General features: G+C 43.8%; 34 non-coding genes across 34 annotated transcripts; all 34 read right to left on the bottom strand.

Moving 5' to 3' along the window:
- Positions 1-326: 326 nt before the first annotated feature.
- LOC130658480 (5S ribosomal RNA) lies at positions 327-445 on the bottom strand. Its single transcript, XR_008985693.1, has one exon. It is a non-coding gene; the product is annotated as a 5S ribosomal RNA (ribosomal RNA).
- A 506-nt stretch (positions 446-951) lies between these two features.
- On the bottom strand, positions 952-1,070 carry LOC130659825 (5S ribosomal RNA). Its single transcript, XR_008987028.1, has one exon. It is a non-coding gene; the product is annotated as a 5S ribosomal RNA (ribosomal RNA).
- A 506-nt stretch (positions 1,071-1,576) lies between these two features.
- Positions 1,577-1,695, bottom strand: LOC130659339 (5S ribosomal RNA). The gene has a single exon (XR_008986550.1). It is a non-coding gene; the product is annotated as a 5S ribosomal RNA (ribosomal RNA).
- A 506-nt stretch (positions 1,696-2,201) lies between these two features.
- LOC130660502 (5S ribosomal RNA) lies at positions 2,202-2,320 on the bottom strand. The gene has a single exon (XR_008987699.1). It is a non-coding gene; the product is annotated as a 5S ribosomal RNA (ribosomal RNA).
- A 506-nt stretch (positions 2,321-2,826) lies between these two features.
- On the bottom strand, positions 2,827-2,945 carry LOC130658479 (5S ribosomal RNA). Its single transcript, XR_008985692.1, has one exon. It is a non-coding gene; the product is annotated as a 5S ribosomal RNA (ribosomal RNA).
- Positions 2,946-3,451: 506 nt separating this feature from the next.
- LOC130659097 (5S ribosomal RNA) lies at positions 3,452-3,570 on the bottom strand. Its single transcript, XR_008986308.1, has one exon. It is a non-coding gene; the product is annotated as a 5S ribosomal RNA (ribosomal RNA).
- Positions 3,571-4,076: 506 nt separating this feature from the next.
- Positions 4,077-4,195, bottom strand: LOC130659342 (5S ribosomal RNA). Its single transcript, XR_008986554.1, has one exon. It is a non-coding gene; the product is annotated as a 5S ribosomal RNA (ribosomal RNA).
- Positions 4,196-4,703: 508 nt separating this feature from the next.
- LOC130658478 (5S ribosomal RNA) lies at positions 4,704-4,822 on the bottom strand. The gene has a single exon (XR_008985691.1). It is a non-coding gene; the product is annotated as a 5S ribosomal RNA (ribosomal RNA).
- Positions 4,823-5,328: 506 nt separating this feature from the next.
- Positions 5,329-5,447, bottom strand: LOC130658477 (5S ribosomal RNA). Its single transcript, XR_008985690.1, has one exon. It is a non-coding gene; the product is annotated as a 5S ribosomal RNA (ribosomal RNA).
- A 1,271-nt stretch (positions 5,448-6,718) lies between these two features.
- On the bottom strand, positions 6,719-6,837 carry LOC130658475 (5S ribosomal RNA). Its single transcript, XR_008985689.1, has one exon. It is a non-coding gene; the product is annotated as a 5S ribosomal RNA (ribosomal RNA).
- Positions 6,838-7,343: 506 nt separating this feature from the next.
- LOC130658473 (5S ribosomal RNA) lies at positions 7,344-7,462 on the bottom strand. The gene has a single exon (XR_008985687.1). It is a non-coding gene; the product is annotated as a 5S ribosomal RNA (ribosomal RNA).
- Positions 7,463-7,968: 506 nt separating this feature from the next.
- LOC130658472 (5S ribosomal RNA) lies at positions 7,969-8,087 on the bottom strand. The gene has a single exon (XR_008985686.1). It is a non-coding gene; the product is annotated as a 5S ribosomal RNA (ribosomal RNA).
- Positions 8,088-8,452: 365 nt separating this feature from the next.
- On the bottom strand, positions 8,453-8,571 carry LOC130658471 (5S ribosomal RNA). The gene has a single exon (XR_008985685.1). It is a non-coding gene; the product is annotated as a 5S ribosomal RNA (ribosomal RNA).
- A 506-nt stretch (positions 8,572-9,077) lies between these two features.
- LOC130658999 (5S ribosomal RNA) lies at positions 9,078-9,196 on the bottom strand. The gene has a single exon (XR_008986210.1). It is a non-coding gene; the product is annotated as a 5S ribosomal RNA (ribosomal RNA).
- Positions 9,197-9,702: 506 nt separating this feature from the next.
- Positions 9,703-9,821, bottom strand: LOC130658925 (5S ribosomal RNA). The gene has a single exon (XR_008986138.1). It is a non-coding gene; the product is annotated as a 5S ribosomal RNA (ribosomal RNA).
- A 506-nt stretch (positions 9,822-10,327) lies between these two features.
- LOC130658469 (5S ribosomal RNA) lies at positions 10,328-10,446 on the bottom strand. The gene has a single exon (XR_008985684.1). It is a non-coding gene; the product is annotated as a 5S ribosomal RNA (ribosomal RNA).
- A 506-nt stretch (positions 10,447-10,952) lies between these two features.
- Positions 10,953-11,070, bottom strand: LOC130659278 (5S ribosomal RNA). The gene has a single exon (XR_008986490.1). It is a non-coding gene; the product is annotated as a 5S ribosomal RNA (ribosomal RNA).
- A 506-nt stretch (positions 11,071-11,576) lies between these two features.
- On the bottom strand, positions 11,577-11,695 carry LOC130659180 (5S ribosomal RNA). The gene has a single exon (XR_008986392.1). It is a non-coding gene; the product is annotated as a 5S ribosomal RNA (ribosomal RNA).
- Positions 11,696-12,201: 506 nt separating this feature from the next.
- On the bottom strand, positions 12,202-12,320 carry LOC130658357 (5S ribosomal RNA). Its single transcript, XR_008985572.1, has one exon. It is a non-coding gene; the product is annotated as a 5S ribosomal RNA (ribosomal RNA).
- Positions 12,321-12,826: 506 nt separating this feature from the next.
- Positions 12,827-12,945, bottom strand: LOC130659150 (5S ribosomal RNA). Its single transcript, XR_008986361.1, has one exon. It is a non-coding gene; the product is annotated as a 5S ribosomal RNA (ribosomal RNA).
- A 506-nt stretch (positions 12,946-13,451) lies between these two features.
- On the bottom strand, positions 13,452-13,569 carry LOC130659069 (5S ribosomal RNA). The gene has a single exon (XR_008986281.1). It is a non-coding gene; the product is annotated as a 5S ribosomal RNA (ribosomal RNA).
- Positions 13,570-14,075: 506 nt separating this feature from the next.
- On the bottom strand, positions 14,076-14,194 carry LOC130658845 (5S ribosomal RNA). Its single transcript, XR_008986058.1, has one exon. It is a non-coding gene; the product is annotated as a 5S ribosomal RNA (ribosomal RNA).
- A 506-nt stretch (positions 14,195-14,700) lies between these two features.
- Positions 14,701-14,818, bottom strand: LOC130659068 (5S ribosomal RNA). The gene has a single exon (XR_008986280.1). It is a non-coding gene; the product is annotated as a 5S ribosomal RNA (ribosomal RNA).
- Positions 14,819-15,324: 506 nt separating this feature from the next.
- Positions 15,325-15,443, bottom strand: LOC130658468 (5S ribosomal RNA). The gene has a single exon (XR_008985682.1). It is a non-coding gene; the product is annotated as a 5S ribosomal RNA (ribosomal RNA).
- Positions 15,444-15,949: 506 nt separating this feature from the next.
- Positions 15,950-16,068, bottom strand: LOC130659053 (5S ribosomal RNA). The gene has a single exon (XR_008986264.1). It is a non-coding gene; the product is annotated as a 5S ribosomal RNA (ribosomal RNA).
- Positions 16,069-16,574: 506 nt separating this feature from the next.
- Positions 16,575-16,693, bottom strand: LOC130659159 (5S ribosomal RNA). The gene has a single exon (XR_008986371.1). It is a non-coding gene; the product is annotated as a 5S ribosomal RNA (ribosomal RNA).
- Positions 16,694-17,199: 506 nt separating this feature from the next.
- LOC130658467 (5S ribosomal RNA) lies at positions 17,200-17,318 on the bottom strand. Its single transcript, XR_008985681.1, has one exon. It is a non-coding gene; the product is annotated as a 5S ribosomal RNA (ribosomal RNA).
- A 506-nt stretch (positions 17,319-17,824) lies between these two features.
- Positions 17,825-17,943, bottom strand: LOC130659315 (5S ribosomal RNA). Its single transcript, XR_008986526.1, has one exon. It is a non-coding gene; the product is annotated as a 5S ribosomal RNA (ribosomal RNA).
- A 506-nt stretch (positions 17,944-18,449) lies between these two features.
- Positions 18,450-18,566, bottom strand: LOC130659302 (5S ribosomal RNA). The gene has a single exon (XR_008986514.1). It is a non-coding gene; the product is annotated as a 5S ribosomal RNA (ribosomal RNA).
- Positions 18,567-19,072: 506 nt separating this feature from the next.
- LOC130659313 (5S ribosomal RNA) lies at positions 19,073-19,191 on the bottom strand. The gene has a single exon (XR_008986525.1). It is a non-coding gene; the product is annotated as a 5S ribosomal RNA (ribosomal RNA).
- Positions 19,192-19,696: 505 nt separating this feature from the next.
- LOC130659227 (5S ribosomal RNA) lies at positions 19,697-19,813 on the bottom strand. Its single transcript, XR_008986438.1, has one exon. It is a non-coding gene; the product is annotated as a 5S ribosomal RNA (ribosomal RNA).
- A 506-nt stretch (positions 19,814-20,319) lies between these two features.
- Positions 20,320-20,438, bottom strand: LOC130658874 (5S ribosomal RNA). The gene has a single exon (XR_008986086.1). It is a non-coding gene; the product is annotated as a 5S ribosomal RNA (ribosomal RNA).
- Positions 20,439-20,944: 506 nt separating this feature from the next.
- LOC130659290 (5S ribosomal RNA) lies at positions 20,945-21,063 on the bottom strand. Its single transcript, XR_008986502.1, has one exon. It is a non-coding gene; the product is annotated as a 5S ribosomal RNA (ribosomal RNA).
- Positions 21,064-21,553: 490 nt separating this feature from the next.
- LOC130658466 (5S ribosomal RNA) lies at positions 21,554-21,672 on the bottom strand. Its single transcript, XR_008985680.1, has one exon. It is a non-coding gene; the product is annotated as a 5S ribosomal RNA (ribosomal RNA).
- Positions 21,673-21,908: the final 236 nt, after the last annotated feature.

Raw genomic sequence — 21,908 nt, 5'->3', positions numbered from 1 at the left:
AGAATAGTTGCGCGGCCAAATGTCGGTGGTGACTTAAACGCTAAGGTAAAACCTCGCTTGGCTGTTACGAAACGTGATTGCGATATAAGTCCTCGGAAGGCGGCGGAATTTTATTTTATTTGCCATTCCGTCAGGGTTATTGGATGATCGGCAATAGATCGAGTTTGTATGCATTTGAAAGCTCTTTTTTCTCGTACTATCACCTGAAAATGTCGTAGGAAAATGCCATAGGAAACACTTTCAACAACCGCCACGTTCCTTAATTGTTATGACAGGAAATATATCACAGCGCCATTGAAATGAAAAGGCAACAAATGAAAATGAAAAGCCTACGACACCGGGAGTTCCCAGGCGGTCCCCCATCCAAGTACTATCCCGGCCCGACGATGCTTAACTTCCGTGATCAGACGAGAACGGGTGTGTTCATCGTGGTATGGCCGTAGACATTAGTAGGGGCAAATACGTGCAATTTATTTTGACGTTGTGATCAAATTTTTTTATTTAATTTCTTTGAGTTACTGGCCACTGCGATTACTGCAAACGTCAGTAACTCGACCGTACAATTTCTGGTAGTGGGGTCCTGCGTCCGCGCTCGCCCCCTCCTTAAGTCAAAATGAATGAGCTTAGAATAGTTGCGCGGCCAAATGTCGGTGGTGACTTAAACGCTAAGGTAAAACCTCGCTTAGCTGTTACGAAACGTGATTGCGATATAAGTCCTCGGAAGGCGGCGGAATTTTATTTTATTTGCCATTCCGTCAGGGTTATTGGATGATCGGCAATAGATCGAGTTTGTATGCATTTGAAAGCTCTTTTTTCTCGTACTATCACCTAAAAATGTCGTAGGAAAATGTCATAGGAAACACTTTCAACAACCGCCACGTTCCTTAATTGTTATAACAAGAAATATATCACAGCGCTATTGAAATGAAAAGGCAACAAATGAAAATGAAAAGCCTACGACACCGGAAGTTCCCAGGCGGTCCCCCATCCAAGTACTAACCCGGCCCGACGATGCTTAACTTCCGTGATCAGACGAGAACGGGTGTGTTCATCGTGGTATGGTCGTAGACATTAGTAGGGGCAAATACGTGCAATTTATTTTGACGTTGTGATCAAATTTTTTTATTTAATTTCTTTGAGTTACTGGCCACTGCGATTACTGCAAACGTCAGTAACTCCCCCGTACAATTTCTGGTAGTGGGGTCCTGCGTCCGCGCTCGCCCCCTCCTTAAGTCAAAATGAATGAGCTTAGAATAGTTGCGCGGCCAAATGTCGGTGGTGACTTAAACGCTAAGGTAAAACCTCGCTTAGCTGTTACGAAACGTGATTGCGATATAAGTCCTCGCAAGGCGGCGGAATTTTATTTTATTTGCCATTCCGTCAGGGTTATTGGATGATCGGCAATAGATCGAGTTTGTATGCATTTGAAAGCTCTTTTTTCTCGTACTATCACCTAAAAATGTCGTAGGAAAATGTCATAGGAAACACTTTCAACAACCGCCACGTTCCTTAATTGTTATAACAAGAAATATATCACAGCGCTATTGAAATGAAAAGGCAACAAATGAAAATGAAAAGCCTACGACACCGGGAGTTCCCAGGCGGTCCCCCATCCAAGTACTAACCCGGCCCGACGATGCTTAACTTCCGTGATCAGACGAGAACGGGTGTGTTCATCGTGGTATGGCCGTAGACATTAGTAGGGGCAAATACGTGCAATTTATTTTGACGTTGTGATCAAATTTTTTTATTTAATTTCTTTGAGTTACTGGCCACTGCGATTACTGCAAACGTCAGTAACTCGACCGTACAATTTCTGGTAGTGGGGTCCTGCGTCCGCGCTCGCCCCCTCCTTAAGTCAAAATGAATGAGCTTAGAATAGTTGCGCGGCCAAATGTCGGTGGTGACTTAAACGCTAAGGTAAAACCTCGCTTAGCTGTTACGAAACGTGATTGCGATATAAGTCCTCGGAAGGCGGCGGAATTTTATTTTATTTGCCATTCCGTCAGGGTTATTGGATGATCGGCAATAGATCGAGTTTGTATGCATTTGAAAGCTCTTTTTTCTCGTACTATCACCTAAAAATGTCGTAGGAAAATGTCATAGGAAACACTTTCAACAACCGCCACGTTCCTTAATTGTTATAACAAGAAATATATCACAGCGCTATTGAAATGAAAAGGCAACAAATGAAAATGAAAAGCCTACGACACCAGGAGTTCCCAGGCGGTCCCCCATCCAAGTACTAACCCGGCCCGACGATGCTTAACTTCCGTGATCAGACGAGAACGGGTGTGTTCATCGTGGTATGGCCGTAGACATTAGTAGGGGCAAATACGTGCAATTTATTTTGACGTTGTGATCAAATTTTTTTAAATAATTTCTTTGAGTTACTGACCTCTGCGATTACTGCAAACGTCAGTAACTCGACCGTACAATTTCTGGTAGTGGGGGCCTGCGTCCGCGCTCGCCCCCTCCTTAAGTCAAAATGAATGAGCTTAGAATAGTTGCGCGGCCAAATGTCGGTGGTGACTTAAACGCTAAGGTAAAACCTCGCTTGGCTGTTACGAAACGTGATTGCGATATAAGTCCTCGGAAGGCGGCGGAATTTTATTTTATTTGCCATTCCGTCAGGGTTATTGGATGATCGGCAATAGATCGAGTTTGTATGCATTTGAAAGCTCTTTTTTCTCGTACTATCACCTGAAAATGTCGTAGGAAAATGTCATAGGAAACACTTTCAACAACCGCCACGTTCCTTAATTGTTATGACAAGAAATATATCACAGCGCCATTGAAATGAAAAGGCAACAAATGAAAATGAAAAGCCTACGACACCGGGAGTTCCCAGGCGGTCCCCCATCCAAGTACTATCCCGGCCCGACGATGCTTAACTTCCGTGATCAGACGAGAACGGGTGTGTTCATCGTGGTATGGCCGTAGACATTAGTAGGGGCAAATACGTGCAATTTATTTTGACGTTGTGATTAAATTTTTTTATTTAATTTCTTTGAGTTACTGACCTCTGCGATTACTGCAAACGTCAGTAACTCGACCGTACAATTTCTGGTAGTGGGGGCCTGCGTCCGCGCTCGCCCCCTCCTTAAGTCAAAATGAATGAGCTTAGAATAGTTGCGCGGCCAAATGTCGGTGGTGACTTAAACGCTAAGGTAAAACCTCGCTTGGCTGTTACGAAACGTGATTGCGATATAAGTCCTCGGAAGGCAACGGAATTTTATTTTATTTGCCATTCCGTCAGGGTTATTGGATGATCGGCAATAGATCGAGTTTGTATGCATTTGAAAGCTCCTTTTTCTCGTACTATCACCTGAAAATGTCGTAGGAAAATGTCATAGGAAACACTTTCAACTACCGCCACGTTCCTTAATTGTTATAACAAGAAATATATCACAGCGCCATTGAAATGAAAAGGCAACAAATGAAAATGAAAAGCCTACGACACCGGGAGTTCCCAGGCGGTCCCCCATCCAAGTACTATCCCGGCCCGACGATGCTTAACTTACGTGATCAGACGAGAACGGGTGTGTTCATCGTGGTATGGCCGTAGACATTAGTAGGGGCAAATACGTGCAATTTATTTTGACGTTGTGATCAAATTTTTTTATTTAATTTCTTTGAGTTACTGACCTCTGCGATTACTGCAAACGTCAGTAACTCGACCGTACAATTTCTGGTAGTGGGGGCCTGCGTCCGCGCTCGCCCCCTCCTTAAGCCAAAATGAATGAGCTTAGAATAGTTGCGCGGCCAAATGTCGGTGGTGACTTAAACGCTAAGGTAAAACGTCGCTTGGCTGTTACGAAACGTGATTGCGATATAAGTTTTCGGAAGGCGGCGGAATTTCATTTTATTTGCCATTCCGTCAGGGTTATTGGATGATCGGCAATAGATCGAGTTTAAATGCATTTGAAAGCTCTTTTTTCTCGTACTATCACCTGAAAATGTCGTAGAAAAATGTCATAGGAAACACTTTCAACAACCGCCACGTTCCTTAATTGTTATAACAAGAAATATATCACAGCGCCAATGAAATGAAAAGGCAACAAATGAAAATGAAAAGCCTACGACACCGGAAGTTCCCAGGCGGTTCCCCATCTAAGTACTATCCCGGCCTGACGATGCTTAACTTCCGTGATCAGACGAGAACGGGTGTGTTCATCGTGGTATGGCCGTAGACATTAGTAGGGGCAAATACGTGCAATTTATTTTGACGTTGTGATCAAATTTTTTTATTTAATTTCTTTGAGTTACTGACCTCTGCAATTACTGCAAACGTCAGTAACTCGACCGTACAATTTCTGGTAGTGGGGGCCTGCGTCCGCGCTCGCCCCCTCCTTAAGTCAAAATGAATGAGCTTAGATAAGTTGCGCGGCCAAATGTCGGTGGTGACTTAAACGCTAAGGTAAAACCTCGCTTGGCTGTTACGAAACGTGATTGCTATATAAGTCCTCGGAAGGCGGCGGAATTTTATATTATTTGCCATTCCGTCAGGGTTATTGGATGATCGGCAATAGATCGAGTTTGTATATATTTGAAAGTTCTATTTTCTCGTACTATCACCTGAAAATGTCGTAGGAAAATGTCATAGGAAACACTTTCTACAACCGCCACGTTCCTTAATTGTTATAACAAGAAATATATATTACAGCGCCATTGAAATGAAAAGGCAACAAATGAAAATGAAAAGCCTACGACACCGGGAGTTCCCAGGCGGTCCCCCATCCAAGTACTATCCCGGCCCGACGATGCTTAACTTCCGTGATCAGACGAGAACGGGTGTGTTCATCGTGGTATGGCCGTAGACATTAGTAGGGGCAAATACGTGCAATTTATTTTGACGTTGTGATTAAATTTTTTTATTTAATTTCTTTGAGTTACTGACCTCTGCGATTACTGCAAACGTCAGTAACTCGACCGTACAATTTCTGGTAGTGGGGGCCTGCGTCCGCGCTCGCCCCCTCCTTAAGTCAAAATGAATGAGCTTAGAATAGTTGCGCGGCCAAATGTCGGTGGTGACTTAAACGCTAAGGTAAAACCTCGCTTGGCTTTTACGAAACGTGATTGCGATATAAGTCCTCGGAAGGCGGCGGAATTTTATTTTATTTGCCATTCCGTCAGGGTTATTGGATGATCGGCAATAGATCGAGTTTGTATGCATTTGAAAGCTCTTTTTTCTCGTACTATCACCTGAAAATGTCGTAGGAAAATGTCATAGGAAACACTTTCAACAACCGCCACGTTCCTTAATTGTTATAACAAGAAATATATCACAGCGCCATTGAAATGAAAAGGCTACAAATGAAAATGAAAAGCCTACGACACCGGGAGTTCCCAGGCGGTCCCCCATCCAAGTACTATCCCGGCCCGACGATGCTTAACTTCCGTGATCAGACGAGAACGGGTGTGTTCATCGTGGTATGGCCGTAGACATTAGTAGGGGCAAATACGTGCAATTTATTTTGACGTTGTGATCAAATTTTTTTATTTAATTTCTTTGAGTTACTGACCTCTGCGATTACTGCAAACGTCAGTGACTCGACCGTACAATTTCTGGTAGTGGGGGCCTGCGTCCGCGCTCGCCCCCTCCTTAAGTCAAAATGAATGAGCTTAGAATAGTTGCGCGGCCAAATGTCGGTGGTGACTTAACCCTATTCGGTCCGGGGTTTTTCGAACATACTATGACCGGGGGGGGGGGGGGGGGGGGGGCGGATTCCGCCCCCCCTCAATAACTCTTTATAAGGTTGATCATATTGAATCAAACTTGGCACACTTATAGTACGTCATAAAAGGAACAAAATGGCGCCAAAAAAAATTTGCTTGCGTCAGCACATTTCCTGTGACGTCATCAAAAGCTTAAAAATTTTTAAAAATGCCACTATCTGTTTAAAATATAATTACTTTTGTTCTAGAGCGAATTTTTACATTCTGTTTGAAGTTTCTGAAAGCCAAATAAAAGGTATTTAACATATCTTCCGGTTTTTACATGGATCGGATAAAAAATTGCCAAAAATTGCCCGAAAATCCGTTTTTTACCGATTTTCGGGTAAAATCCGACAAAATCGGGAAATCGGACTAGTCACGTGTTCAAATTATTCAAAATGATTCTTCTTAATGAAACAAAGTTGTGTTGCAAGTTTCAAGTTCTAAGGATAATCCTAACAGGAGTTATTATATTTTCTCCATTATAAGGATTTCATAGAGATTTTTAGGGGTAGTTTCGAGTAATGGCCAATATCAAATCCTCTGAAAGGTATGGGACCTAAAAAATTTACATGCAGGTGTCTAATAGATAAATGTTAAAACTCAGTAAGTATCATAGCCATATAACAAAGCAATCAGGAGTTATTAAAAAAAAACCGTCAGGGGGGGCGGAATCCGCCCCCCCCCCCCCCCCGGACCGAATAGGGTTAAACGCTAAGGTAAAACCTCGCTTGGCTGTTACGAAACGTGATTGCCATATAAGTCCTCGGAAGGCGGCGGAATTTTATTTTATTTGCCATTCCGTCAGGGTTATTGGATGATCGGTAATAGATCGAGTTTGTATGCATTTGAAAGCTCTTTTTTCTCGTACTATCACTTGAAAATGTCGTAGGAAAATGTCATAAGAAACACTTTCAACAACCGCCAAGTTCCTTAATTGTTATAACAAGAAATATATTACAGTGCCATTGAAATGAAAAGGCAACAAATGAAAATGAAAAGCCTACGACACCGGGAGTTCCCAGGCGGTCCCCCATCCAAGTACTATCCCGGCCCGACGATGCTTAACTTCCGTGATCAGACGAGAACGGGTGTGTTCATCGTGGTATGGCCGTAGACATTAGTAGGGGCAAATACGTGCAATTTATTTTGACGTTGTGATCAAATTTTTTTATTTAATTTCTTTGAGTTACTGACCTCTGCGATTACTGCAAACGTCAGTAACTCGACCGTACAATTTCTGGTAGTGCGGGCCTGCGTCCGCGCTCGCCCCCTCCTTAAGTCAAAATGAATGAGCTTAAAATAGTTGCGCGGCCAAATGTCGGTGGTGACTTAAACGCTAAGGTAAAACTTCGCTTGGCTGTTACGAAACGTGATTGCGATATAAGTCCTCGGAAGGCGGCGGAATTTTATTTTATTTGCCATTCCGTCAGGGTTATTGGATGATCGGCAATAGATCGAGTTTGTATGCATTTGAAAGCTCTTTTTTCTCGTACTATCACCTGAAAATGTCGTAGGAAAATGTCATAGGAAACACTTTCAACAACCGCCACGTTCCTTAATTGTTATAACAAGAAATATATCACAGCGCCAATGAAATGAAAAGGCAACAAATGAAAATGAAAAGCCTACGACACCGGGAGTTCCCAGGCGGTCCCCCATCCAAGTACTATCCCGGCCCGACGATGCTTAACTTCCGTGATCAGACGAGAACGGGTGTGTTCATCGTGGTATGGCCGTAGACATTAGTAGGGGCAAATACGTGCAATTTATTTTGACATTGTGATCAAATTTTTTTATTTAATTTCTTTGAGTTACTGACCTCTGCGATTACTGCAAACGTCAGTAACTCGACCGTACAATTTCTGGTAGTGGGGGCCTGCGTCCGCGCTTGCCCCCTCCTTAAGTCAAAATGAATGAGCTTAGAATAGTTGCCCGGCCAATTGTCGGTGGTGACTTAAACGCTAAGGTAAAACCTCGCTTGGCTGTTACGAAACGTGATTGCGATATAAGTCCTCGGAAGGCGGCGGAATTTTATTTTATTTGCCATTCCGTCAGGGTTATTGGATGATCGGCAATAGATCGAGTTTGTATGCATTTAAAAGCTCTTTTTTCTCGTACTATCACCTGAAAATGTCGTAGGAAAATGTCATATGAAACACTTTCAACAACCGCCACGTTCCTTAATTGTTATAACAAGAAATATATCACAGCGCCATTGAAATGAAAAGGCAACAAATGAAAATGAAAAGCCTACGACACCGGGAGTTCCCAGGCGGTCCCCCATCCAAGTACTATCCCGGCCCGACGATGCTTAACTTCCGTGATCAGACGAGAACGGGTGTGTTCATCGTGGTATGGCCGTAGACATTAGTAGGGGCAAATACGTGCAATTTATTTTGACGTTGTGATCAAATTTTTTTATTTAATTATTTTGATTTACTGACCTCTGCGATTACTGCAAACGTCAGTAACTCGACCGTACAATTTCTGGTAGTGGGGGCCTGCGTCCGCGCTCGCCCCCTCCTTAAGTCAAAATGAATGAGCTTAAAATAGTTGCGCGGCCAAATGTCGGTGGTGACTTAAACGCTAAGGTAAAACCTCGCTTGGCTGTTACGAAACGTGATTGCGATATAAGTCCTCGGAAGACAACAACCGCCACGTTCCTTAATTGTTATAACAAGAAATATATCACAGCGCCAATGAAATGAAAAGGCAACAAATGAAAATGAAAAGCCTACGACACCGGGAGTTCCCAGGCGGTCCCCCATCCAAGTACTATCCCGGCCCGACGATGCTTAACTTCCGTGATCAGACGAGAACGGGTGTGTTCATCGTGGTATGGCCGTAGACATTAGTAGGGGCAAATACGTGCAATTTATTTTGACATTGTGATCAAATTTTTTTATTTAATTTCTTTGAGTTACTGACCTCTGCGATTACTGCAAACGTCAGTAACTCGACCGTACAATTTCTGGTAGTGGGGGCCTGCGTCCGCGCTTGCCCCCTCCTTAAGTCAAAATGAATGAGCTTAGAATAGTTGCGCGGCCAAATTTCGGTGGTGACTTAAACGCTAAGGTAAAACCTCGCTTGGCTGTTACGAAACGTGATTGCGATATAAGTCCTCGGAAGGCGGCGGAATTTTATTTTATTTGCCATTCCGTCAGGGTTATTGGATGATCGGCAATAGATCGAGTTTGTATGCATTTGAAAGCTCTTTTTTCTCGTACTATCACCTGAAAATGTCGTAGGAAAATGCCATAGGAAACACTTTCAACAACCGCCACGTTCCTTAATTGTTATGACAAGAAATATATCACAGCGCCATTGAAATGAAAAGGCAACAAATGAAAATGAAAAGCCTGCGACACCGGGAGTTCCCAGGCGGTCCCCCATCCAAGTACTATCCCGGCCCGACGATGCTTAACTTCCGTGATCAGACGAGAACGGGTGTGTTCATCGTGGTATGGCCGTAGACATTAGTAGGGGCAAATACGTGCAATTTATTTTGACGTTGTGATCAAATTTTTTTATTTAATTTCTTTGAGTTACTGACCTCTGCGATTACTGCAAACGTCAGTAACTCGACCGTACAATTTCTGGTAGTGGGGGCCTGCGTCCGCGCTCGCCCCCTCCTTAAGTCAAAATGAATGAGCTTAGAATAGTTGCGCGGCCAAATGTCGGTGGTGACTTAAACGCTAAGGTAAAACCTCGCTTGGCTGTTACGAAACGTGATTGCGATATAAGTCCTCGGAAGGCGGCGGAATTTTATTTTATTTGCCATTCCGTCAGGGTTATTGGATGATCGGCAATAGATCGAGTTTGTATGCATTTGAAAGCTCTTTTTTCTCGTACTATCACCTGAAAATGTCGTAGGAAAATGTCATAGGAAACACTTTCAACAACCGCCACGTTCCTTAATTGTTATGACAAGAAATATATCACAGCGCCATTGAAATGAAAAGGCAACAAATGAAAATGAAAAGCCTACGACACCGGGAGTTCCCAGGCGGTCCACCATCCAAGTACTATCCCGGCCCGACGATGCTTAACTTCCGTGATCAGACGAGAACGGGTGTGTTCATCGTGGTATGGCCGTAGACATTAGTAGGGGCAAATACGTGCAATTTATTTTGACGTTGTGATCAAATTTTTTTATTTAATTTCTTTGAGTTACTGACCTCTGCGATTACTGCAAACGTCAGTAACTCGACCGTACAATTTCTGGTAGTGGGGGCCTGCGTCCGCGCTCGCCCCCTCCTTAAGTCAAAATGAATGAGCTTAGAATAGTTGCGCGGCCAAATGTCGGTGGTGACTTAAACGCTAAGGTAAAACCTCGCTTGGCTGTTACGAAACGTGATTGCGATATAAGTCCTCGGAAGGCGGCGGAATTTTATTTTATTTGCCATTCCGTCAGGGTTATTGGATTATCGGCAATAGATCGAGTTTGTATGCATTTGAAAGCTCTTTTTTCTCGTACTATCACCTGAAAATGTCGTAGGAAAATGTCATAGAAAACACTTTCAACAACCGCCACGTTCCTTAATTGTTATAACAAGAAATATATCACAGCGCCATTGAAATGAAAAGGCAACAAATGAAAATGAAAAGCCTACGACACCGGGAGTTCCCAGGCGGTCCCCCATCCAAGTACTATCCCGGCCCGACGATGCTTAACTTCCGTGATCAGACGAGAACGGGTGTGTTCATCGTGGTATGGCCGTAGACATTAGTAGGGGCAAATACGTGCAATTTATTTTGACGTTGTGATCAAATTTTTTTATTTAATTTCTTTGAGTTACTGACCTCTGCGATTACTGCAAACGTCAGTAACTCGACCGTACAATTTCTGGTAGTGGGGGCCTGCGTCCGCGCTCGCCCCCTCCTTAAGTCAAAATGAATGAGCTTAGAATAGTTGCGCGGCCAAATGTCGGTGGTGACTTAAACGCTAAGGTAAAACCTCGCTTGGCTGTTACGAAACGTGATTGCGATATAAGTCCTCGGAAGGCGGCGGAATTTTATTTTATTTGCCATTCCGTCAGGGCTATTGGATGATCGGCAATAGATCGAGTTTGTATGCATTTGAAAGCTCTTTTTTCTCGTACTATCACCTGAAAATGTCGTAGGAAAATCTCATAGGAAACACTTTCAACAACCGCCACGTTCCTTAACTGTTATAACAAGAAATTTATCACAGCGCCATTGAAATGAAAAGGCAACAAATGAAAATGAAAAGCCTACGACACGGGAGTTCCCAGGCGGTCCCCCATCCAAGTACTATCCCGGCCCGACGATGCTTAACTTCCGTGATCAGACGAGAACGGGTGTGTTCATCGTGGTATGGCCGTAGACATTAGTAGGGGCAAATACGTGCAATTTATTTTGACGTTGTGATCAAATTTTTTTATTTAATTTCTTTGAGTTACTGACCTCTGCGATTACTGCAAACGTTAGTAACTCGACCGTACAATTTCTGGTAGTGGGGGCCTGCGTCCGCGCTCGCCCCCTCCTTAAGTCAAAATGAATGAGCTTAGAATAGTTGCGCGGCCAAATGTCGGTGGTGACTTAAACGCTAAGGTAAAACCTCGCTTGGCTGTTACGAAACGTGATTGCGATATAAGTCCTCGGAAGGCGGCGGAATTTTATTTTATTTGCCATTCCGTCAGGGTTATTGGATGATCGGCAATAGATCGAGTTTGTATGCATTTGAAAGCTCTTTTTTCTCGTACTATCACCTGAAAATGTCGTAGGAAAATGTCATAGGAAACACTTTCAACAACCGCCACGTTCTTTAATTGTTATAACAAGAAATATATCACAGCGCCATTGAAATGAAAAGGCAACAAATGAAAATGAAAAGCCTACGACACCGGGAGTTCCCAGGCGGTCCCCCATCCAAGTACTATCCCGGCCCGACGATGCTTAACTTCCGTGGTCAGACGAGAACGGGTGTGTTCATCCTGGTATGGCCGTAGACATTAGTAGGGGCAAATACGTGCAATTTATTTTGACGTTGTGATCAAATTTTTTTATTTAATTTCTTTGAGTTACTGACCTCTGCGATTACTGCAAACGTCAGTAACTCGACCGTACAATTTCTGGTAGTGGGGACCTGCGTCCGCGCTCGCCCCCTCCTTAAGTCAAAATGAATGAGCTTAGAATAGTTGCGCGGCCAAATGTCGGTGGTGACTTAAACGCTAAGGTAAAACCTCGCTTGGCTGTTACGAAACGTGATTGCGATATAAGTCCTCGGAAGGCGGCGGAATTTTATTTTATTTGCCATTCCGTCAGGGTTATTGGATGATCGGCAATAGATCGAGTTTGTATGCATTTGAAAGCTCTTTTTTCTCGTACTATCACCTGAAAATGTCGTAGGAAAATGTCATAGGAAACACTTTCAACAACCGCCACGTTCCTTAATTGTTATAACAAGAAATATATCACAGCGCCATTGAAATGAAAAGGCAACAAATGAAAATGAAAAGCCTACGACACCAGGAGTTCCCAGGCGGTCCCCCATCCAAGTACTATCCCGGCCCGACGATGCTTAACTTCCGTGATCAGACGAGAACGGGTGTGTTCATCGTGGTATGGCCGTAGACATTAGTAGGGGCAAATACGTGCAATTTATTTTGACGTTGTGATCAAATTTTTTTGATTAATTTCTTTGAGTTACTGACCTCTGCGATTACTGCAAACGTCAGTAACTCGACCGTACAATTTCTGGTAGTGGGGGCCTGCGTCCGCGCTCGCCCCCTCCTTAAGTCAAAATGAATGAGCTTAGAATAGTTGCGCGGCCAAATGTCGGTGGTGACTTAAACGCTAAGGTAAAACCTCGCTTGGCTGTTACGAAACGTGATTGCGATATAAGTCCTCGGAAGGCGGCGGAATTTTATTTTATTTGCCATTCCGTCAGGGTTATTGGATGATCGGCAATAGATCGAGTTTGTATGCATTTGAAAGCTCTTTTTTCTCGTACTATCACCTGAAAATGTCGTAGGAAAATGTCATAGGAAACACTTTCAACAACCGCCACGTTCCTTAATTGTTATAACAAGAAATATATCACAGCGCCATTGAAATGAAAAGGCAACAAATGAAAATGAAAAGCCTACGACACCGGGAGTTCCCAGGCGGTCCCCCACCCAAGTACTATCCTGGCCCGACGATGCTTAACTTCCGTGATCAGACGAGAACGGGTGTGTTCATCGTGGTATGGCAGTAGACATTAGTAGGGGCAAATACGTGCAATTTATTTTGACGTTGTGATCAAATTTTTTTATTTAATTGCTTTGAGTTACTGACCTCTGCGATTACTGCAAACGTCAGTAACTCGACCGTACAATTTCTGGTAGTGGGGGCCTGCGTCCGCGCTCGCCCCCTCCTTAAGTCAAAATGAATGAGCTTAGAATAGTTGCGCGGCCAAATGTCGGTGGTGACTTAAACGCTAAGGTAAAACCTCGCTTGGCTGTTACGAAACGTGATTGCGATATAAGTCCTCGGAAGGCGGCGGAATTTTATTTTATTTGCCATTCCGTCAGGGTTATTGGATGATCGGCAATAGATCGAGTTTGTATGCATTTGAAAGCTCTTTTTTCTCGTACTATCACCTGAAAATGTCGTAGGAAAATGTCATAGGAAACACTTTCAACAACCGCCACGTTCCTTAATTGTTATAACAAGAAATATATCACAGCGCCATTGAAATGAAAAAGCAACAAATGAAAATGAAAAGCCTACGACACCGGGAGTTCCCAGGCGGTCCCCCATCCAAGTACTTCCCGGCCCGACGATGCTTAACTTCCGTGATCAGACGAGAACGGGTGTGTTCATCGTGGTATGGCCGTAGACATTAGTAGGGGCAAATACGTGCAATTTATTTTGACGTTGTGATCAAATTTTTTTATTTAATTTCTTTGAGTTACTGACCTCTGCGATTACTGCAAACGTCAGTAACTTGACCGTACAATTTCTGGTAGTGGGGGCCTGCGTCCGCGCTCGCCCCCTCCTTAAGTCAAAATGAATGAGCTTAGAATAGTTGCGCGGCCAAATGTCGGTGGTGACTTAAACGCTAAGGTAAAACCTCGCTTGGCTGTTACGAAACGTGATTGCGATATAAGTCCTCGGAAGGCGGCGGAATTTTATTTTATTTGCCATTCCGTCAGGGTTATTGGATGATCGGCAATAGATCGAGTTTGTATGCATTTGAAAGCTCTTTTTTCTCGTACTATCACCTGAAAATGTCGTAGGAAAATGTCATAGGAAACACTTTCAACAACCGCCACGTTCCTTAATTGTTATAACAAGAAATATATCACAGCGCCATTGAAATGAAAAGGCAACAAATGAAAATGAAAAGCCTACGACACCGGGAGTTCCCAGGCGGTTCCCCATCCAAGTACTATCCCGGCCCGACGATGCTTAACTTCCGTGATCAGACGAGAACGGGTGTGTTCATCGTGGTATGGCCGTAGACATTAGTAGGGGCAAATACGTGCAATTTATTTTGACGTTGTGATCAAATTTTTTTATTTAATTTCTTAGAGTTACTGACCTCTGCGATTACTGCAAACGTCAGTAACTCGACCGTACAATTTCTGGTAGTGGGGGCCTGCGTCCGCGCTCGCCCCCTCCTTAAGTCAAAATGAATGAGCTTAGAATAGTTGCGCGGCCAAATGTCGGTGGTGACTTAAACGCTAAAGTAAAACCTCGCTTGGCTGTTACGAAACGTGATTGCGATAAAAGTCCTCGGAAGGCGGCGGAATTTTATTTTATTTGCCATTCCGTCAGGGTTATTGGATGATCGGCAATAGATCGAGTTTGTATGCATTTGAAAGCTCTTTTTTCTCGTACTATCACCTGAAAATGTCGTAGGAAAATGTCATAGGAAACACTTTCAACAACCGCCACGTTCCTTAATTGTTATAACAAGAAATATATCACAGCGCTATTGAAATGAAAAGGCAACAAATGAAAATGAAAAGCCTACGACACCGGGAGTTCCCAGGCGGTCCCCCATCCAAGTACTTCCCGGCCCGACGATGCTTAACTTCCGTGATCAGACGAGAACGGGTGTGTTCATCGTGGTATGGCCGTAGACATTAGTAGGGGCAAATACGTGCAATTTATTTTGACGTTGTGATCAAATTTTTTTATTTAATTTCTTCGAGTTACTGACCTCTGCGATTACTGCAAACGTCAGTAACTCGACCGTACAATTTCTGGTAGTGGGGGCCTGCGTCCGCGCTCGCCCCCTCCTTAAGTCAAAATGAATGAGCTTAGAATAGTTGCGCGGCCAAATGTCGGTGGTGACTTAAACGCTAAGGTAAAACCTCGCTTGGCTGTTACGAAACGTGATTGCGATATAAGTCCTCGAAAGGCGGCGGAATTTTATTTTATTTGCCATTCCGTCAGGGTTATTGGATGATCAGCAATAGATCGAGTTTGTATGCATTTGAAAGCTCTTTTTTCTCATACTATCACCTGAAAATGTCGTAGGAAAATGTCATAGGAAACACTTTCAACAACCGCCACGTTCCTTAATTGTTATAACAAGAAATATATCACAGCGCCATTGAAATGAAAAGCCAACAAATGAAAATGAAAAGCCTACGACACCGGGAGTTCCCAGGCGGTCCCCCATCCAAGTACTATCCCGGCCCGACGATGCTTAACTTCCGTGATCAGACGAGAACGGGTGTGTTCATCGTGGTATGGCCGTAGACATTAGTAGGGGCAAATACGTGCAATTTATTTTGACGTTGTGATCAAATTTTTTTATTTAATTTCTTTGAGTTACTGACCTCTGCGATTACTGCAAACGTCAGTAACTCGACCGTACAATTTCTGGTAGTGGGGGCCTGCGTCCGCGCTCGCCCCCTCCTTAAGTCAAAATGAATGAGCTTAGAATAGTTGCGCGGCCAAATGTCGGTGGTGACTTAAACGCTAAGGTAAAACCTCGCTTGGCTGTTACGAAACGTGATTGCGATATAAGTCCTCGGAAGGCGGCGGAATTTTATTTTATTTGCCATTCCGTCAGGGTTATTGGATGATCGGCAATAGATCGAGTTTGTATGCATTTGAAAGCACTTTTTTCTCGTACTATCACCTGAAAATGTCGTAGGAAAATGTCATAGGAAACACTTTCAACAACCGCCACGTTCCTTAATTGTTATAACAAGAAATATATCACAGCGCCATTGAAATGAAAAGGCAACAAATGAAAATGAAATGCCTACGACACCGGGAGTTCCCAGGCGGTCCCCCATCCAAGTACTATCCAGGCCCGACGATGCTTAACTTCCGTAATCAGACGAGAACGGGTGTGTTCATCGTGGTATGGCCGTAGACATTAGTAGGGGCAAATACGTGCAATTTATTTTGACGTTGTGATCAAATTTTTTTATTTAATTGCTTTGAGTTACTGACCTCTGCGATTACTGCAACCGTCAGTAACTCGACCGTACAATTTCTGGTAGTGGGGGCCTGCGTCCGCGCTCGCCCCCTCCTTAAGTCAAAATGAATGAGCTTAGAATAGTTGCGCGGCCAAATGTCGGTGGTGACTTAAACGCTAAGGTAAAACCTCGCTTGGCTGTTACGAAACGTGATTGCGATATAAGTCCTCGGAAGGCGGCGGAATTTTATTTTATTTGCCATTCCGTCAGGGTTATTGGATGATCGGCAATAGATCGAGTTTGTATGCATTTGAAAGCACTTTTTTCTCGTACTATCACCTGAAAATGTCGTAGGAAAATGTCATAGGAAACACTTTCAACAACCGCCACGTTCCTTAATTGTTATAACAAGAAATATATCACAGCGCCATTGAAATGAAAAGGCAACAAATGAAAATGAAAAGCCTACGACACCGGGAGTTCCCAGGCGGTCCCCCATCCAAGTACTTTCCCGGCCTGACGATGCTTAACTTCCGTGATCAGACGAGAACGGGTGTGTTCATCGTGGTATGGCCGTAGACATTAGTAGGGGCAAATACGTGCAATTTATTTTGACGTTGTGATCAAATTTTTTTATTTAATTTCTTTGAGTTACTGACCTCTGCGATTACTGCAAACGTCAGTAACTCGACCGTACAATTTCTGGTAGTGGGGGCCTGCGTCCGCGCTCGCCCCCTCCTTAAGTCAAAATGAATGAGCTTAGAATAGTTGCGCGGCCAAATGTCGGTGGTGACTTAAACGCTAAGGTAAAACCTCGCTTGGCTGTTACGAAACGTGATTGCGATATAAGTCCTCGGAAGGCGGCGGAATTTTATTTTATTTGCCATTCCGTCAGGGTTATTGGATCATCGGCAATAGATCGAATTTGTATGCATTTGAAAGCTCTTTTTTCTCGTACTATCACCTGAAAATGTCGTAGGAAAATGTCATAGGAAACACTTTCAACAACCGCCACGTTCCTTAATTGTTATAACAAGAAATATATCACAGCGCCATTGAAATGAAAAGGCAACAAATGAAAATGAAAAGCCTACGACACCGGGAGTTCCCAGGCGGTCCCCCATCCAAGTACTATCCCGGCCCGACGATGCTTAACTTCCGTGATCAGACGAGAACGGGTGTGTTCATCGTGGTATGGCCGTAGACATTAGTAGGGGCAAATACGTGCAATTTATTTTGACGTTGTGATCAAATTTTTTTATTTAATTTCTTTGAGTTACTGACCTCTGCGATTACTGCAAACGTCAGTAAATCGACCGTACAATTTCTGGTAGTGGGGGCCTGCGTCCGCGCTCGCCCCCTCCTTAAGTCAAAATGAATGAGCTTAGAATAGTTGCGCGGCCAAATGTCGGTGGTGACTTAAACGCTAAGGTAAAACCTCGCTTGGCTGTTACGAAACGTGATTGCGATATAAGTCCTCGGAAGGCGGCGGAATTTTATTTTATTTGCCATTCCGTCAGGGTTATTGGATGATCGGCAATAGATCGAATATGTATGCATTTGAAAGCTCTTTTTTCTCGTACTATCACCTGAAAATGTCGTAGGAAAATGTCATAGGAAACACTTTCAACAACCGCCACGTTCCTTAATTGTTATGACAAGAAATATATCACAGCGCCATTGAAATGAAAAGGCAACAAATGAAAATGAAAAGCCTACGACACCGGGAGTTCCCAGGCGGTCCCCCATCCAAGTACTATGCCGGCCCGACGATGCTTAATTTCCGTGATCAGACGAGAACGGGTGTGTTCATCGTGGTATGGCCGTAGACATTAGTAGGGGCAAATACGTGCAATTTATTTTGACGTTGTGATCAAATTTTTTTATTTAATTTCTTTGAGTTACTGACCTCTGCGATTACTGCGAACGTCAGTAACTCGACCGTACAATTTCTGGTAGTGGGGGCCTGCGTCCGCGCTCGCCCCCTCCTTAAGTCAAAATGAATGAGCTTAGAATAGTTGCGCCGCCAAATGTCGGTGGTGACTTAAACGCTAAGGTAAAACCTCGCTTGGCTGTTACGAAACGTGATTGCGATATAAGTCCTCGGAAGGCGGCGGAATTTTATTTTATTTGCCATTCCGTCAGGGTTATTGGATGATCGGCAATAGATCGAGTTTGTATGCATTTGAAAGCTCTTTTTTCTCGTACTATCACCTGAAAATGTCGTAGGAAAATGTCATAGGAAACACTTTCAACAACCGCCACGTTCCTTAATTGTTATAACAAGAAATATATCACAGCGCCATTGAAATGAAAAGGCAACAAATGAAAATGAAAAGCCTACGACACCGGGAGTTCCCAGGCGGGCCCATCCAAGTACTATCCCGGCCCGACGATGCTTAACTTCCGTGATCAGACGAGAACGGGTGTGTTCATCGTGGTATGGCCGTAGACATTAGTAGGGGCAAATACGTGCAATTTATTTTGACGTTGTGATCAAATTTTTTTATTTAATTTCTTTGAGTTACTGACCTCTGCGATTACTGCAAACGTCAGTAACTCGACCGTACAATTTCTGGTAGTGGGGGCCTGCGTCCGCGCTCGCCCCCTCCTTAAGTCAAAATGAATGAGCTTAGAATAGTTGCGCGGCCAAATGTCGGTGGTGACTTAAACGCTAAGGTAAAACCTCGCTTGGCTGTTACGAAACGTGATTGCGATATAAGTCCTCGGAAGGCGGCGGAATTTTATTTTATTTGCCATTCCGTCAGGGTTATTGGATGATCGGCAATAGATCGAATATGTATGCATTTGAAAGCTCTTTTTTCTCGTACTATCACCTGAAAATGTCGTAGGAAAATGTCATAGGAAACACTTTCAACAACCGCCACGTTCCTTAATTGTTATGACAAGAAATATATCACAGCGCCATTGAAATGGAAAGGCAACAAATGAAAATGAAAAGCCTACGACACCGGGAGTTCCCAGGCGGTCCCCCATCCAAGTACTATGCCGGCCCGACGATGCTTAATTTCCGTGATCAGACGAGAACGGGTGTGTTCATCGTGGTATGGCCGTAGACATTAGTAGGGGCAAATACGTGCAATTTATTTTGACGTTGTGATCAAATTTTTTTATTTAATTTCTTTGAGTTACTGACCTCTGCGATTACTGCGAACGTCAGCAACTCGACCGTACAATTTCTGGTAGTGGGGGCCTGCGTCCGCGCTCGCCCCCTCCTTAAGTCAAAATGAATGAGCTTAGAATAGTTGCGCGGCCAAATGTCGGTGGTGACTTAAACGCTAAGGTAAAACCTCGCTTGGCTGTTACGAAACGTGATTGCGATATAAGTCCTCGGAAGGCGGCGGAATTTTATTTTATTTGCCATTCCGTCGGGTTATTGGATGATCGGCAATAGATCGAGTTTGTATGCATTTGAAAGCTCTTTTTTTTCGTACTATCACCTGAAAATGTCGTAGGAAAATGTCATAGGAAACACTTTCAACAACCGCCACGTTCCTTAATTGTTATAACAAGAAATATATCACAGCGCCATTGAAATGAAAAGGCAACAAATGAAAATGAAAAGCCTACGACACCGGGAGTTCCCAGGCGGGCCCATCCAAGTACTATCCCGGCCCGACGATGCTTAACTTCCGTGATCAGACGAGAACGGGTGTGTTCATCGTGGTATGGCCGTAGGCATTAGTAGGGGCATATACGTGCAATTTATTTTGACGTTGTGATCAAATTTTTTTATTTAATTTCTTTGAGTTACTGACCTCTGCGATTACTCCAAACGTCAGTAACTCGACCGTACAATTTCTGGTAGTGGGGGCCTGCGTCCGCGCTCGCCCCCTCCTTAAGTCAAAATGAATGAGCTTAGAATAGTTGCGCGGCCAAATGTCGGTGGTGACTTAAACGCTAAGGTAAAACCTCGCTTGGCTGTTACGAAACGTGATTGCGATATAAGTCCTCGGAAGGCGGCGGAATTTTATTTTATTTGCCATTCCGTCAGGGTTATTGGATGATCGGCAATAGATCGAGTTTGTATGCATTTGAAAGCTCTTTTTTCTCGTACTATCACCTGAAAATGTCGTAGGAAAATGTCATAGGAAACACTTTCAACAACCGCCACGTTCCTTAATTGTTATAACAAGAAATATATCACAGCGCCATTGAAATGAAAAGGCAACAAATGAAAATGAAAAGCCTACGACACCGGGAGTTCCCAGGCGGTCCCCCATCCAAGTACTATCCCGGCCCGACGATGCTTAACTTCCGTGATCAGACGAGAACGGGTGTGTTCATCGTGGTATTGCCGTAGACATTAGTAGGGGCAAATACGTGCAATTTATTTTGACGTTGTGATCAAATTTTTTTATTTAATTTCTTTGAGTTACTGACCTCTGCGATTACTGCAAACGTCAGTAACTCGACCGTACAATTTCTGGTAGTGGGGGCCTGCGTCCGCGCTCGCCCCCTCCTTAAGTCAAAATGAATGAGCTTAGAATAGTTGCGCGGCCAAATGTCGGTGGTGACTTAAACGCTAAGGTAAAACCTCGCTTGGCTGTTACGAAACGTGATTGCGATATAAGTCCTCGGAAGGCGGCGGAATTTTATTTTATTTGCCATTCCGTCAGGGTTATTGGATGATCGGCAATAGATCGAGTTTGTATGCATTTGAAAGCTCTTTTTTCTCGTACTATCACCTGAAAATGTCGTAGGAAAATGTCATAGGAAACACTTTCAACAACCGCCACGTTCCTTAATTGTTATAACAAGAAATATAACACAGCGCCATTGAAATAAAAAGGCAACAAATGAAAATGAAAAGCCTACGACACCGGGAGTTCCCAGGCGGTCCCCTATCCAAGTACTATCCCGGCCCGACGTTGCTTAACTTCCGTGATCAGACGAGAACGGGTGTGTTCATCGTGGTATGGCCGTAGACATTAGTAGGGGCAAATACGTGCAACTTATTTTGACGTTGTGATCAAATTTTTTTATTTAATTTCTTTGAGTTACTGACCTCTGCGATTACTGCAAACGTCAGTAACTCGACCGTACAATTTCTGGTAGTGGAGGCCTGCGTCCGCGCTCGCCCCCTCCTTAAGTCAAAATGAATAAGCTTAGAATAGTTGCGCGGCCAAATGTCGGTGGTGACTTAAACGCTAAGGTAAAACCTCGCTTGGCTGTTACGAAACGTGATTGCGATATAAATCCTCGGAAGGCGGCGGAATTTTATTTTATTTGCCATTCCGTCAGGGTTATTGGATGATCGGCAATAGATCGAGTTTGTATGCATTTGAAAGCTCTTTTTTCTCGTACTATCACCTGAAAATGTCGTAGGAAAATGTCATAGGAAACACTTTCCTTAATTGTTATAACAAGAAATATATCACAGCGCCATTGAAATGAAAAGGCAACAAATGAAAATGAAAAGCCTACGACACCGGGAGTTCCCAGGCGGTCCCCCATCCAAGTACTATCCCGGCCCGACGATGCTTAACTTCCGTGATCAGACGAGAACGGGTGTGTTCATCGTGGTATGGCCGTAGACTTTAGTAGGGGCAAATACGTGCAATTTATTTTGACGTTGTGATCAAATTTTTTTATTTAATTTCTTTGAGTTACTGACCTCTGCGATTACTGCAAACGTCAGTAACTCGACCGTACAATTTCTGGTAGTGGGGGCCTGCGTCCGCGCTCGCCCCCTCCTTAAGTCAAAATGAATGAGCTTAGAATAGTTGCGCGGCCAAATGTCGGTGGTGACTTAAACGCTAAGGTAAAACCTCG

This window comes from Hydractinia symbiolongicarpus, chromosome 9 (assembly GCF_029227915.1).
Source record: "Hydractinia symbiolongicarpus strain clone_291-10 chromosome 9, HSymV2.1, whole genome shotgun sequence".
In the NCBI taxonomy this organism is placed as follows: Eukaryota; Metazoa; Cnidaria; class Hydrozoa; order Anthoathecata; family Hydractiniidae; genus Hydractinia; species Hydractinia symbiolongicarpus.
The sequence above is the reverse complement of the archived record's forward strand: the minus strand, read 5'-3'. Positions and strand labels throughout refer to the sequence as shown.